This window comes from Aedes aegypti, chromosome 2, assembly GCF_002204515.2.
Source record: "Aedes aegypti strain LVP_AGWG chromosome 2, AaegL5.0 Primary Assembly, whole genome shotgun sequence".
NCBI classification, from domain to species: domain Eukaryota; kingdom Metazoa; phylum Arthropoda; class Insecta; order Diptera; family Culicidae; genus Aedes; species Aedes aegypti.
The window spans coordinates 88,928,533-88,941,695 of NC_035108.1; the positions used below are offsets into that span (position 1 = coordinate 88,928,533).

Below are 13,163 nucleotides of genomic sequence, written 5' to 3' on the forward strand. Positions count from 1 at the left end.
CGTTAATGATTATCATGAGCTGTCCGGAATTCGATTCAAAGTGTCCGGAATATGAGGCAAAAGTGAGGAAGCGTCCGGAATAAGAATCATGAAAAGGCCACACATTTTGATTTGTTTAAAATTATTGAAGTTGCGGAAGCGTATGCTTCACCCACCATTCGAAAGTAAAGGGCTTCCGACGCTCGATAGCGCTAAGGAATCCTATAGAATGATTTATTTTGTATGCTCTATGCTGGGTTATATTTCCCTGAGTCCTTAAGTGTCCGTAATATGAATCAAAACGGTAATTGATTTCGCCGCCTCCAAGAATATGACCATTCGTAGCATCTACTTTCAACACAGCCTTCCATACCAATTAGACCTATCCAAATGTCTGGAAGTTCCTAAGTCAACCAATATTTTGACATTTCATGTCGAAATGAACTTCTGGTCAAAATTTCAGTCCATTTGGAGAACATTCAGATGTTCTTCATATCAATTATGTGTTTTGGACTATTTTGAAGCTTTAATAATTCAAAACTACTAAACGGAACATTGAAACTAATCGAAAATACCTCTACATAGTACACTCCAACCTACGAGATTCTGTTTACTGGGTACTGATCTAATCCCCACATTTCGAATATTTGAATAACTACAAATTTTGAAAATAAGCTGTGGAGAGTATGCTAACCATCACATAGATTTTATTCATTACTTTTTGACTTTTACTTAAACAACATAAGTATGAAGGTTCTTCAAGTTCATCAGTTTTTATATTAGAGCACCGCGCCATTCTCAAAAAACTGGCAAGGGCGCCACTATTTAAAAAAGTTTGGGAGCTTCTAAAAAAAAACATTCTTCAATGTTGCGGCATAATCAGAACAAAACATTTTAATGCTACACGCCACAATATTAACGAATAAGTATATGAATAAAGCATACATTTTCTAATCAAAATTGAATTATGGATTCTTGAGTATCAACCAATGTCGGTTAAGATGAAGATGCATCGAAGCCAAACTTCAAAATTTCAAGAGCACAAATCTAGAGAACCAGACAGCGGTTTGAGCTGTAAACTTAATCGATTGGTCACCCCCAGCGTGTGACCAATCGATTAAGTTTTCAGCTCAAATCGCTGTCTGGTTCTCTAGATTTGTGCTTTTAAAAACTTGAGTTTTGGCTTCGATGCATCTTCACCAAATTCTGCGTTTAAAAGTCTTCATGTTTTTCTTCATGTCATGAAATCACAGTAAGCGTTAATTGTGACGGTTGAAGTCGTTCAAAATGCTGCACCCCCACATCCATCGAACACCGAACCCTGCAACAACAGGTGCTTCGAACAACATCAGCAACGACGAAAACAATTCCAAACCCCCAAGTAAGCTAAGTAGCTCCCAAAGAACACTTTTGAAAACATTCGGATCGTTCATTTGTATCATGCTAGTGTTCTATCTGTGTTGGCTTGTTTTACACCAGTCGGAACAGTAGCTCCAAAGTCGAGTAAGAGCCCACATTAGCGAGCATCACCCACCCTCGAAAACAAGGTAATCATCGTGTTATTGCTTTGGCGGGGTTTTCTCTCCGCGCAGCATCATCATTAAACGCCCACTTTTACGTCTTTTCCGATTTTAGATCGCCACCGCAGGCTCCAGCCTTAACTGGGAATACCCCATCATCGCCACTATCGGAACACAATCAGCGGAAAAAAGGAATAAAACCCAATCACCACGGAGGGAAAACCTCAAAAATTGGAAAAGTCATTAGCGGCAGCTGGTGGTCCCGACTAGGGGGGTGTGATTATTACCATTTTTACCGATGGGGGTACCCATGGGCGTAGCCAGGGGGATTCACGAAGGAATTCAGCAAGATTCACCAAGAATTTCTTCTTAGATTTTTTTTTATTTTCACTAGATACTTTAGTTTGTTCAGCGTATTTCATAAATGAACATGTAAAGGTTTATTTTTCTGCCAGATGTGATTTTTTTAATTTAATTATTATGAATAGCTCCGAGAATTTCTAGAAAATCTCTACAAAATTCACATTCAAATTAAATTCGTGTTTATTTACATTTTGTTTTACAAAGAAATTGTTTACATTTTAAGAGGTTGACCTCGAAAGGTCCTTCAGCTTTGATATACAGTCGACTTTCCACATCTCGATGTTCTACATTTCGATATCTCTCCCTATGTCGATGATTTCATAAGTCCCATCAGTCTGCATACATTCACACTTATAATTTATCCCAGATTTCTGTAAAATTTCACCGAATTCTCAACAGCAGATATTTCAGTGAACCGTTTGGTGATTTTTTATTTCACCGAACGATCTGTAAACCTTGAAGAAGTCCATCTGTCAAAAGTACCGAAGTGTTCGGTGATTTTATACAAATGTTCTGTGAAAGTGGTGATTACTTTTGGATGTTTCACCGAACGATTCGATACTGTTCCACAAATTTACGGTGATTTAGTGGTTGTTCAATTGGCATTTCACCGGACGTTTTGTTGTATGTTTACAGAGGTCATTTCAAAGCAGCACCATCATTCGAAATCATGAATGACGCGAATGTACGCCCCATCGCGATAACATGTTGGAAAATTAAAACAACTCTATTTTCTACTTTTCACTTTTATTTGAATTCAAAAAATATGAAGTTCATAATTACGACAATACCATGGTTGCAACCTTTTCAGACTTGTTGTGGAAATCCTAAGTTAGGATTCCTAACCCTTGTCTTGACACTTACATTTTAAACAATAGGCCTTTTCATGTGACAGATCCGTCTATGCATTTGTTTACATCGTTGGAGGACCGGTGCATACACGAGGTTGTCATTTTCATAGAAGAACTGTCAAAGAGCTTCCCAATCAGCTGTTTTGGAACGTCATGTGAATAGGCCAATAACACTGTTTTTGTCTGAACGAAACAAGTATTGATTCTGGAGCAGCGCTGCAGTTGTCAATATGGCCGATTACTGGTTTCACCGATTTTTGGTGAATGTGGTGAAGTGCTCAAGCTTCACCGAACTATCTACACTGCTTTCACAGAATGTTGTGACTCTTCTGCCTTTACAGAACATTCGGTGAGTTTTTGACAGTTCAGTTGAAAACATTTGCGTTTCACAGAAAAATCCGTAAAATAATATTTCACAGTTTAGGATCTGTGAAGTATTTCACCGAATTCTGCGTTTAATTCTAAGTGTGTTTTCACTCTCCATATCTCGATATCCTCCTTATCTCGATATCTCCATATCTCGATGTGTTTCTGTTCATTTATCGTTCTCAATTTTCTCGCCGTATGTCGATATGACCAATATCGATGGTTACTAGACCAAAGTTTTGGGATTCAAAACAAATTAGGAGCGCAAAATGACGTTTGTTTGTGTATTACTTTCAACGGAGTTTTTTTCAATCTAGTATTCATCGAAAATTTGTTCTCCCTATCTCGATGGTCCCTTCGATATCGAGATGTAGAGAGGCGACTGTATTCATTTGTTTTGTTTTGGTCAATTTGTCTATTGGTTTTACCCTTGAATTAGGCTCGGCCTTATAGGCTCTGGTAGTTTCAGAAGAAAAATTTGATAACCTAACTACTATTTACAAGACTAAACGAAAAAAATTTGATAACCTAGGGTGTGGGAAACAGGTCCCTATAGCTATCTTTGAACTCGCTAAAGCGATCGTCGAGTGTGCTCATGTCGGCCAGACGATGGAGAAATTTGTTCTGAACTCGCTGGAGCTTCAGATGGTGTTTTCTGGCGCAACACTCCCAGATTGGCATGCCGTATTCAATGACAGGAAGGACAATTTGCTTGTAGACAGCAAGTTTGTTCTTCAGAGACAGGGTCGACTTTCGGTTGATCAAAGGATAAAGCGATTTTAGCAGGATGTTGCATTTGGTGACCGTCTTGTCGACCTGTGCTCTGAAGTTCGTTTTGCTGTCTAGGGTCAAGCCAAGATAATCAGCAGTGTTAGATCACTCTACCGCTGTACCGTCCATGATGATTTTATAATCCTCAGGCGGAACAAGTCTCGGGGATTGGCAATGGGGGAAGAGGATAACCTGGGTCTTCGCCGCGTTGATACAAATTTTCCAGCTGTGAAGGTACTCTGCTAGGACGTCTAGGCTTTTCTGCAGTTTGGAGGCGAGCGCTCGTTTGACCCTACCTTTGTGGACGACTGCGGTATCATCGGCGAACAACGACAGAGTTCCGTTATCAGGGAGTGGGGACATGTACGAGGTAAAGATGTTGAACAGAAGTGGACCTGATATACTTCGCCAGCGGAGATCCTTTGCGTCTCAAGCCGTACCGCACCGTTCAGATACCCGCTAAACGCCCGTGACGAGAGATAATCTCTGATGATCTTCACGAGGTAGCTGGGAAAATTAAATCGGTGTAGCTTGCACACCAGGCCATCGTGCCAGACATTGTCAAAGGCATTTTCAATGTCTAGCAGTGCCATGGCGGATGTTTTGGAGACAGACTTGTTCCGCTTGAGGATGTTGGTAACTTGAGTCAGTTGGTTCACGGTGGACCGACCGCGTCGGGATCCAAACTGTTCCTCGAGCAAGATGTTGTTTTGGTCGGTAAAAGATAGGAGTCGACTGTGAATCGTTTTCTCAAACTACTTTGATAACGCTGAGAGAAGGCTGATGGGACGATAGCTTTTGGGGGAGGAAGGATCCTTCCCAGGCTTTTGAATTGGGATGACTTTCGCTGACTTCCAGGCGGAGGGGAAGTAGCTAAGCCGGAGACATTGATTGAAGATTTCCGCGAGATTTTCAACAAACTTGCGGCTCAGGTGTTTAAGCTCCAAATTAAGGATTTTGTCATGGGGCCTTCATGTTTTTAGAGGACCTAATACAGGTCGACAATTCGTCAGCGGTGACCTCCAACTCCTCCGAAAAGTAATTGGGGGCCAGATGCAGATTGGCAGCATGCTCGTTGACAGCAGCTTCGTGGGGACTAATGACGTTTTGTCCCAGATTGTGTGAGCTGACGAAGTGCCGACCTAACTCTTCAGCCTTCTCATCAGGAGTTATCAAGCGATCCATAGAGCCATTGTTGTCTAATGGAATCAGCGGTGGAATGGGTCTGGGTTTGGTTTTCAAAATTTTCGTCATCTTCCAGAACGGCCGTGCACAGTCTGGGAGAGCGCGGATTTTATTAGAAAAGTCATTGTTTCTGAGGTCCACCATTCTGGCCTTGATGATTTTCGACATGCGGTTGAAGTCAGTTTTCAACGACGGCAGGCCAGTGCGTTGGTACTGCCTTCGAGTGGTGTTACGTAAGCGGATCAAATTTTTAGTGAGTTCATCGATAGGAAGGGCATTGCTCACCTGACGGGCCGCTGCTCCATGTTGCTCCCGGGCCTGGGAGATCGCCTCCTCGATGGAGCACAGCTGGCGGTCAATATCCTCTGTCGTCACAGGGCGCGCCTCGTAGTCGATGCCATCGTCCATGCACCGCCGGAACCGGTCCCAGTTGACCCGGTGGCAGTTGCGTCGCGTGATTGGATGCCGATTGATCGAGAGCCCAACTTCGGCCACCACGGGAAAGTGGTCCGAGCTAAGCTCCTGGTAGACAACCGGCTGGGATATTTTGTTCGTCATGTTGGTGAGAAAGACATCGATGGTTGAGTGGACCCCGGTTCGGCTCATCCGGGGGGAGCATCCGGGCCCATGATGGTGTAGTGGCCTTCCTCGAGATCTTGCTGGGTGATAGTGCCGTTGTTGTTTCGCCGAGAGTTCCCCCAGACTTGATGCTTGTCGTTGAGATCACCAGCGATGATGTACTGCCCCTGCCGCCGTGTGAGCTTGATGATGTCATTCCGTAGGTACGTAGCCGACCCGTCGTTGGCGCGGGTATCCTTGGGACAGTAGGCAGCTATAATGCTGATTGGTCCGACTGGAGATTCCATCTTCGATGATCTTCGTCTTGAAGCTCGGCAGCAGGCGACAGTTGATGTTGGAGCGGAGGACAACCGCAACGCCTCCTCCCCCAGAGTTAGTCCGGTCGAGCCTCACGGTCCGGAAGTCGGGGATGTAAATGTTGAGTTTTGGTTTGAGGTGAGTCTCAGTGATGATGGCGATGTCAATTTGGCGGTCTTCAAGGCAGGCTGCCAACTCCCAAGTTTTGTTCCGGATGGAACAAGCATTCCAGTTCAGGATGCGGATGGCTTCAGGGTCCATATTTGTCCATAAAGCTTTGGACCGTGTCACACACGGCGCTGATTTGTTCGCATTTGAAACGGCACGAAAGAAGCCGACCGAAGAGGCTGACGGCGAAGTCCGACATCATCTTCGTCGGGAAAAGGGTCCCGTCGTCCAACGGGTCGGTGGTTGGAGGGCGGCGCTCATAGTTGGCTCACCCTGGGGCAACCTGCGGGGCTGCGGCGGCGGCCGCGAATTCTGTTTTGACCGGAGGGCGTTGTCCAGTGGAAGCTGGCTGGCGCGGTGGTTGTCGGTGCGGTTGAAGAGGCGGAAGGTTCGGCACCTGGTACCGCAACAGTGGGAATTGCTCGTCGTTGTTCTGTGGTGGCTGGGAGGGACGCTGTTCACGTCCGCGCTGGTTCTTGGAGGACGCTTTCGTGCGGATCTCTATAAATTCCGCACGCTTTGGGCAGCTTCGATCGTTGGCCTAGTGATTGGCGCCGTAGTTGGCACACTTTGGCTCTGCCTCCTCCATGGGCTGGCACATCGACGTCAGATGGGGACCGGTGCACTTCCCGCAGCATGGGGCCATGTGGCAATTTCTTGCTCCGTGGCCGAACATCAAGCAGCTTGCGCACTGCGTGACGTCCTTCTTTTTGGGCCGATAACGTTCCCACTCTACTACCGTTTGAAACAGGCCCTTTTTCTTCTGGAGGTCAGCCATGGTGATGGAGCCTTTCTCCAGGTGTACCAGGTAGAGGAGGTCCCGGTACTGTTTTCCCTCCGCACGGTTGATGGGAAACACCTGGACCGGCTCCAGGTTCGCCGCCTTGAGCTCCTCCATTATCTCAGCGGGGGTGTACTTGGAGAGGCCATGGATGATGACCTTCAACGGTGTCGTTCCGGGAACGTCGTGCGTGTAGAAGGGGAGGTTCTTCAAACCCAGGTACTGTTTGACACCTTTGTAGTCGGCGAACGAAGAGCAGATGATTTTCGTACCTGTCAAGCAATGCTTGTATCCACCCGCTGATCTTATCGCCGGCCAGGTCCTTCTTCATGCTGTCGACCATCTTCGATGTCGTGAACAGCGGCGGAACTCTCTCCTTGGTGGGGATCGGCGGCTGGTTTGCTTGTTGCTGAGGGAGGTTGCGGTGATTGCCTTGACGCTGGGAGGCAGCGCGGATTTGTGGTTGCTGGGTAGCCGGAGGGTGGCCATCGTTCGCACTCAGCGTGACGAACGGGTTGGTCGCCAGCAGGCGATTGTTGAAGCCGGATGGGGTGGCTTCTTCATACCGCAGGCGTTTAACGCCTTTGGTGTTGTCGATCGTCGCGTCCTGAGACACTGACTTCTTCTTCTTCGTGTTGCCCATCTCTTCAGCAATGGGCAACGATGCACTCGCGGCGAGCTTAATCAACTTTGACTTTACTCTTGCCACCTGGAGGAGGTGGGAGAGCGCGAGGGAAAGTACGCGGCGCGGGCTCGGAATCTCGAGCGAAAACTATCGTTTGTACTTGCAGAATCAGAGGATAGATGGGAACCCTATGTCGCCAAGTAGTGTCCAAGAGAGTTGTTTGGAAAACGCTTCTTCTGGATTACAAGTCAGAGCACCAAAAATCGTGTCCGCACAGCTCCAATATCGAAGCAAGAATGACAAAATTAACAAAGATTCCCAACCAAGATATCTTCAGGAACCCTGTTAAACCCTAGCAGCACTTTTTTCGTGAATTTTTTCAGTAATTTTAGCAATGATCGTTCTGAGAAATTCACAAGTTTTTCTCAAAGTATTCGTTTAAAATATATGTAGGAATTCTTCTGCATATAATAAACTATAATAGTTTTAGAAATTTATTTATCCTCTCGAACTCGGTCGAAAATTGATTTTTTGAAATCGATCCTAATAACTCTTTCGGGATGTTGCTATAAAAAAATCATAGAATTGTTTTTTTCATTGTCAGTATGAAAGCAGGTTTTACCATATTTTACTCATATGAAAAGAAAAAAAAACTCGATTGGCTGGACCATCACAGAACACTCTTGTGCCGACATTTACAGACGCATTGCGATCAGAGGGATTCCTATTATTGATATTCTGCTTTGCGGGCTCGCACACGCGCACGCGTCGCATAACTAGTTCACTATGGCAGCGCCCTAACCGAACAAAGCTATTCTTTTTTCGCATTCGTACAAAGCGGACCGGACACGATTGGTCTTGATTCCGTCGCTCACCCCACAGGATTATGCAATCGAATCGAACGACCACACACCACTAAAATCCTTGGAGGAATACTGTTTCTTAGATGCTTGGAGAAATTTGAGCAATATTCCTAGAAGCAATGTTGGTGAAACTTATCTTAGGAATCCTTAAAGGAACTGTATGAACGTCTTAATTCCAATGTCAATAACTGACCAATGTAAATTTGCTAATAAACAGAAGCTCTATCAATCGAATTTACAGACTTTATTCAATCTATAATTTTTCAAACTTGAGCTTTTTAAGTCCCTTGTCCACCTGATGGATGTCCTAGCCACGCTCATGGTTAGAGGTTGCTCAAAAATTCGAACGATTCGAAACTAAACGGAACAATCATCGTCGAGGCCGTTGCGTAGAAATCTGCTGCGAGCTCAACTCGACGAGAGACGCCCGGCGGTGAAATGCGAAAATCATACGTTTTATGCGCGCAATGGAAAGCTTTTGATGTCGATGGTTCCTGCCGAGGCACTGCTGTGTATTATGATTTTAATTATAACTATTCATTTAGAAGCATGCGTAGATCATTTCGTGTTTTTCCATAGAATTTTAATCCAATTAAAATGGAAAAGGAATAGTAAATGAAATCAAAGAACGGAAACAAAACTATTACAATTAGTTTGTGGTTAGAAATTTCGGAGATTTACTCTATTAGTTAAAATAGTGCTTGTTAGACAACAACTGTTACTAGACCAAAGAATCTTCTGCCCCTACACTGTTTTCATGCAATGGATATTGGGTTAGTAAGAAGAGGTAAGAATTCATCTACAGAATTCAATATGTTTTTTTAATTCTTAAGAATTTTACAAGAAGCTGCATCAGGAGCTTCTAGATGTTTTGCAGGAGGTGTCGCAAGAATGTTTTGTTATTAAATTTATGAATCAATTCCTGGTAGAAATACTCAAATAGATTCCTAAAACTATCTTAAAGTTTTAACCAGTCCCATTTACATGTCAAAACTTCATAAACCGTACCTCTCATGCCTTAACAACTGCACATTCTTATCTCCAGTTCAAATACGACGCAAAGTACGTGACTCCAGCTGAAAACCAACCGGCAACGAATAACAAATAATAATTCCAATCAAAATAGCTGGCATCGGTTGCGTGACAGAAGCCCAAAAACATGACCAGATTGAATGTTTACAATATTGGGTGGTAAATATTCGAAATGCTCCCCGGGCCTCCCCCCGTTTGACCCTTCGTCCCCTACAATTGATCAAAACGAGTTCAATCAGCATTATTTATTTGCAAGCCGATCCCATTCTTATACAAAACTTGCCACTATCGCTGCTGGAATCACGCAAATGGGAAATCCTCGCGGAAACATTGGGCCAAAATCTGCCAAACTCCGGCCGGACAAGAACGACAAACCTCATTCACCGGTCGGTTATACGTGTCATTCGGTGTAGACAAACAATCCACCGGCCACAGAGCTTCACGTGCGGTAGAAGTCCACACTGCACGGATGCAACTCAGAATTGACAGGAAAACCCAAATCTATCGACGTTTGTGAGTACGGATTGGTGGTCGATGTGGCGGGTGGAGCAGTCCCAGAGAGGTTGCCTTTTGTCGGTATTCTTACCATTGCGCAGAGGAGTTACATGAACAAATTCGTGGCTAATATTTAAAAAAAATCAAAGTTGAGACATTTGATATCGCAAAATATAACAAAATCGAGCAGAATAAAAGTGCAAGATGATTAACAATGCTTACATCCTGAATGAGGTATGAAAGAGTTTTGCAAAATAGATAATATACCTCCAATAATGTCTCTTACATATTCTGCTAGCACCAAACTGTGAATTAGATCAGGTATTCTGCCCATAACTGCATTACAGTCACATTCGACATTTTTGACAAATTGGAGTTAAATACTTTCGATCAACTCACTGAAATCTGTGAGATTGTTCTAGCAAATTTGAAAAAAAAAATATCAAGTTGTTTTGTCGCATTAGTAATTATAACCGCATAACAGTCACATTGAGATTATAAATAAGCCTCGTAATGTAATAGTAATGAAATTTCTATCAGAATTTTTTTCTGACTATTCACCTAGTATGCGATATGAGTTGTACAAAATAACAGCCTGAAATAAGAACTTTTGAGTTACAAGTATTTTTTAGAAAGTTTAATTTCCTCCCATACTGCCATAAAATGTACACTTGGTATTCCATTTACTCAATGCCTACTTTCTCGAATGTTAGAAATATGCAGTTATGGGCAGAATTGTAATACCTTAATAATTTATAATGGAATTCCACTTTAAGTGATTTTTTTTCAATGCTGGTTTAAAACATCAAGCAGTCTTCAATTGTTTCTTAACACCTCAATAAGTTATTTCTAATTGTTTTAAGCAATATTTTCAATATCATAAAAACACCAAATAAAGGTGTTCGTTCATTACAAAACCTAATTGAAATACGATACCAGAATATGGTTGTTGCGGAATTTAGCGTCAACCCTTTCAGCGATTCTCAATTCTATCAGCTCCACTTTCGATATCGAAAGTAATCTTGATGTTACAATTCTTTACAAACTAAACTTGACATGGAGTGCTCTTGAAACTTTAACCAATTCCATTATTGAAGCCAGGAGCATTGAAATACCAAAAATTTGAATCCGTGTAACTGTGATCTTAAACTCTTGATCCGCCTTAAAAACGTGAGGAGAAGGCAATTTTAACGCACTTACGATCCTGCTTTGAAAATTATATGACAGAATCTGCAGAAAGAAATTATAAAACTATTTTCATAATAACCTAAGAAACAAAAATTTTGAAAATAAAATTTCTCAATTGGACGCTGCCTTTTAGACATTTGGAAATAATCCAAAATTTTGAAAACCTTTAAAGTCAATAATAGACAAAAAAAAGGCATTCGACAGTGTTTGGCATGAAGCACAGACATGAAGGCTTGATTGTATAATTAAAAAAAATAATTTTCCAACATATTGTTAGAATAATCCAAAGTTTCGACAGATCGTACACTTCAGGTTAATTATCAGAACACTAAGTCTGAAAGCCTTCCCGTAAGAGCAGGTGTTTCTCAAGGCAGCATTTTGGGACCAATATTATACAATATTTTCACATCTGACTCACCTGAGTTACCTCAGGGGTGTCAAAAATTTTTGTTTATGGATGACGCAAACCTCACCACTAAAAGATGCCTGCGTGTCACCGTAGCGTAGCTAGGGGGGTGCGGTCCGCCCCGGGCCCCGAGTTCCTAGGGGCCCCAAAATCGCAATGCGGATTTCTTATAACTTTAAAAGTTCGACATTGCTTGTAGGAAACTGACAACGATCTCAAAAAGTAAATGAGAATGGCAAGCATATTTTTTTTTATTAGACTTGCATCAGCTATGTACAGGGGCCCCTTGACTATCCCTTATTGTTGATACTTTAAGGCTAGGTTTGAAGTGTGCGAGGGGCACGGGGATACCTGAGCTTTAGATCCCCATATTTTAGGGGCCTTCACAAAAACCTTTTTTATGTTTTTGTTGTTCAATCGATTGCACATATGAGAGAACTGGGCCTTCTTATAGCTAAACACGACGCTGATGTAGATACTTAAGTAAGCTTAGGGGTCTATTTTGTAATTCGAGCGAAATTATGTGACTCGTCTGAAGTCATTGTCGATCAAAGTAAGCATGCATATTTCAGATGTCACCCGTCGACTTCCATAGTAATCCAGTCACATAGAGTGACAACTGTCGATAAACTCGAGTGACAGAGCCAAGTCGAGCGAAATTTTTGGTCGACAGTGACTCCAGTTGAGTCGTTTTTGATCGACTCGACTTATAAAATAGGGCCCTAGATACCTAATTTGAAGATCTTGAGTCTAACTACGGCTTTGAACAAGGGGGTGGTCACTCTACGCAGTGTGCCTTGCGCAGCTCTGGCACATTTCGGCGCACTGCTTGGCACAGCTTTCCAAAATAGGTTGCTATAAAAATCACAGTGAACTGAAATTCCCGTCTCAGCAAACATTGAGTTTTCTGAGTTGTTTACCATCTATAAAATCGAAAAATAATTCACATTGGTTTCGGCTTCAGAAGGAACTCGTAGCAATATTTAATATATTGATTTAACTTTTATAAATCTTCTGTTTATTTCAGAACGAAGCTTTAGCGCGCAGAGCCCACCGAGACGAACTGAAGGCTATGTAATTGGCACCAAAGCCATGTCTTGAATTAAATAGTGAAATAGTGAATTTGAATGAAAAGTTGTATGAAAAGGATAAACACAAAAACAGCGTTAGTCAGTCAACTCATAGCAAATTCTAAAGTCGAAAAAATGAGTAATTAATGTTGGGAAAAATGGGAAAAAAGAATCAATGCCTCTCGAACTGATGAACAAAAAATCGTTTGGGCAAAAAGTTTCAATGTATGTCCTAAACAAAAACGTTAATTCCTGCAGCTCCTCCTGTTTGAGTGAAAGCCCCGAAGCACCAACAGTGGAATGTCCGTAGCTCCTCTTCATAGGTTATTCTCTTGTTCAGAAAATTCCCAAAATTGTACTTCTGTATAGTGTTCAAAAGCGTATACTATGGTGAATGCCCAAATACAACTCACATCTTCTTGAGATGTCGTTTCTTGTCTCTATTCAAGCTCAATATCAATACCCTTTTCGCTTCCACCGCACTCCCGTACATAATCATTGACACTCCGTATCGCAATTCCTGTGGTATCTTGGAATTAGTGTGGTAATTTTCCACATCTTTCCATTGAAATGTTACATATATACATTACAGTGATACCTCCATGAGTCGATGTTCCATGACTC

The 13,163-nt window shown here is 42.7% G+C and overlaps 1 long non-coding RNA gene across 1 annotated transcript; it reads left to right on the forward strand.

Annotated features, from left to right (window-relative positions):
• Positions 1 to 1,250: 1,250 nt before the first annotated feature.
• LOC110677270 lies at positions 1,251 to 1,953 on the forward strand. The gene is made up of 2 exons (XR_002501074.1): positions 1,251 to 1,526; positions 1,615 to 1,953. It is a non-coding gene; the product is annotated as an uncharacterized LOC110677270 (long non-coding RNA).
• The last annotated feature ends 11,210 nt before the right edge of the window (positions 1,954 to 13,163 follow it).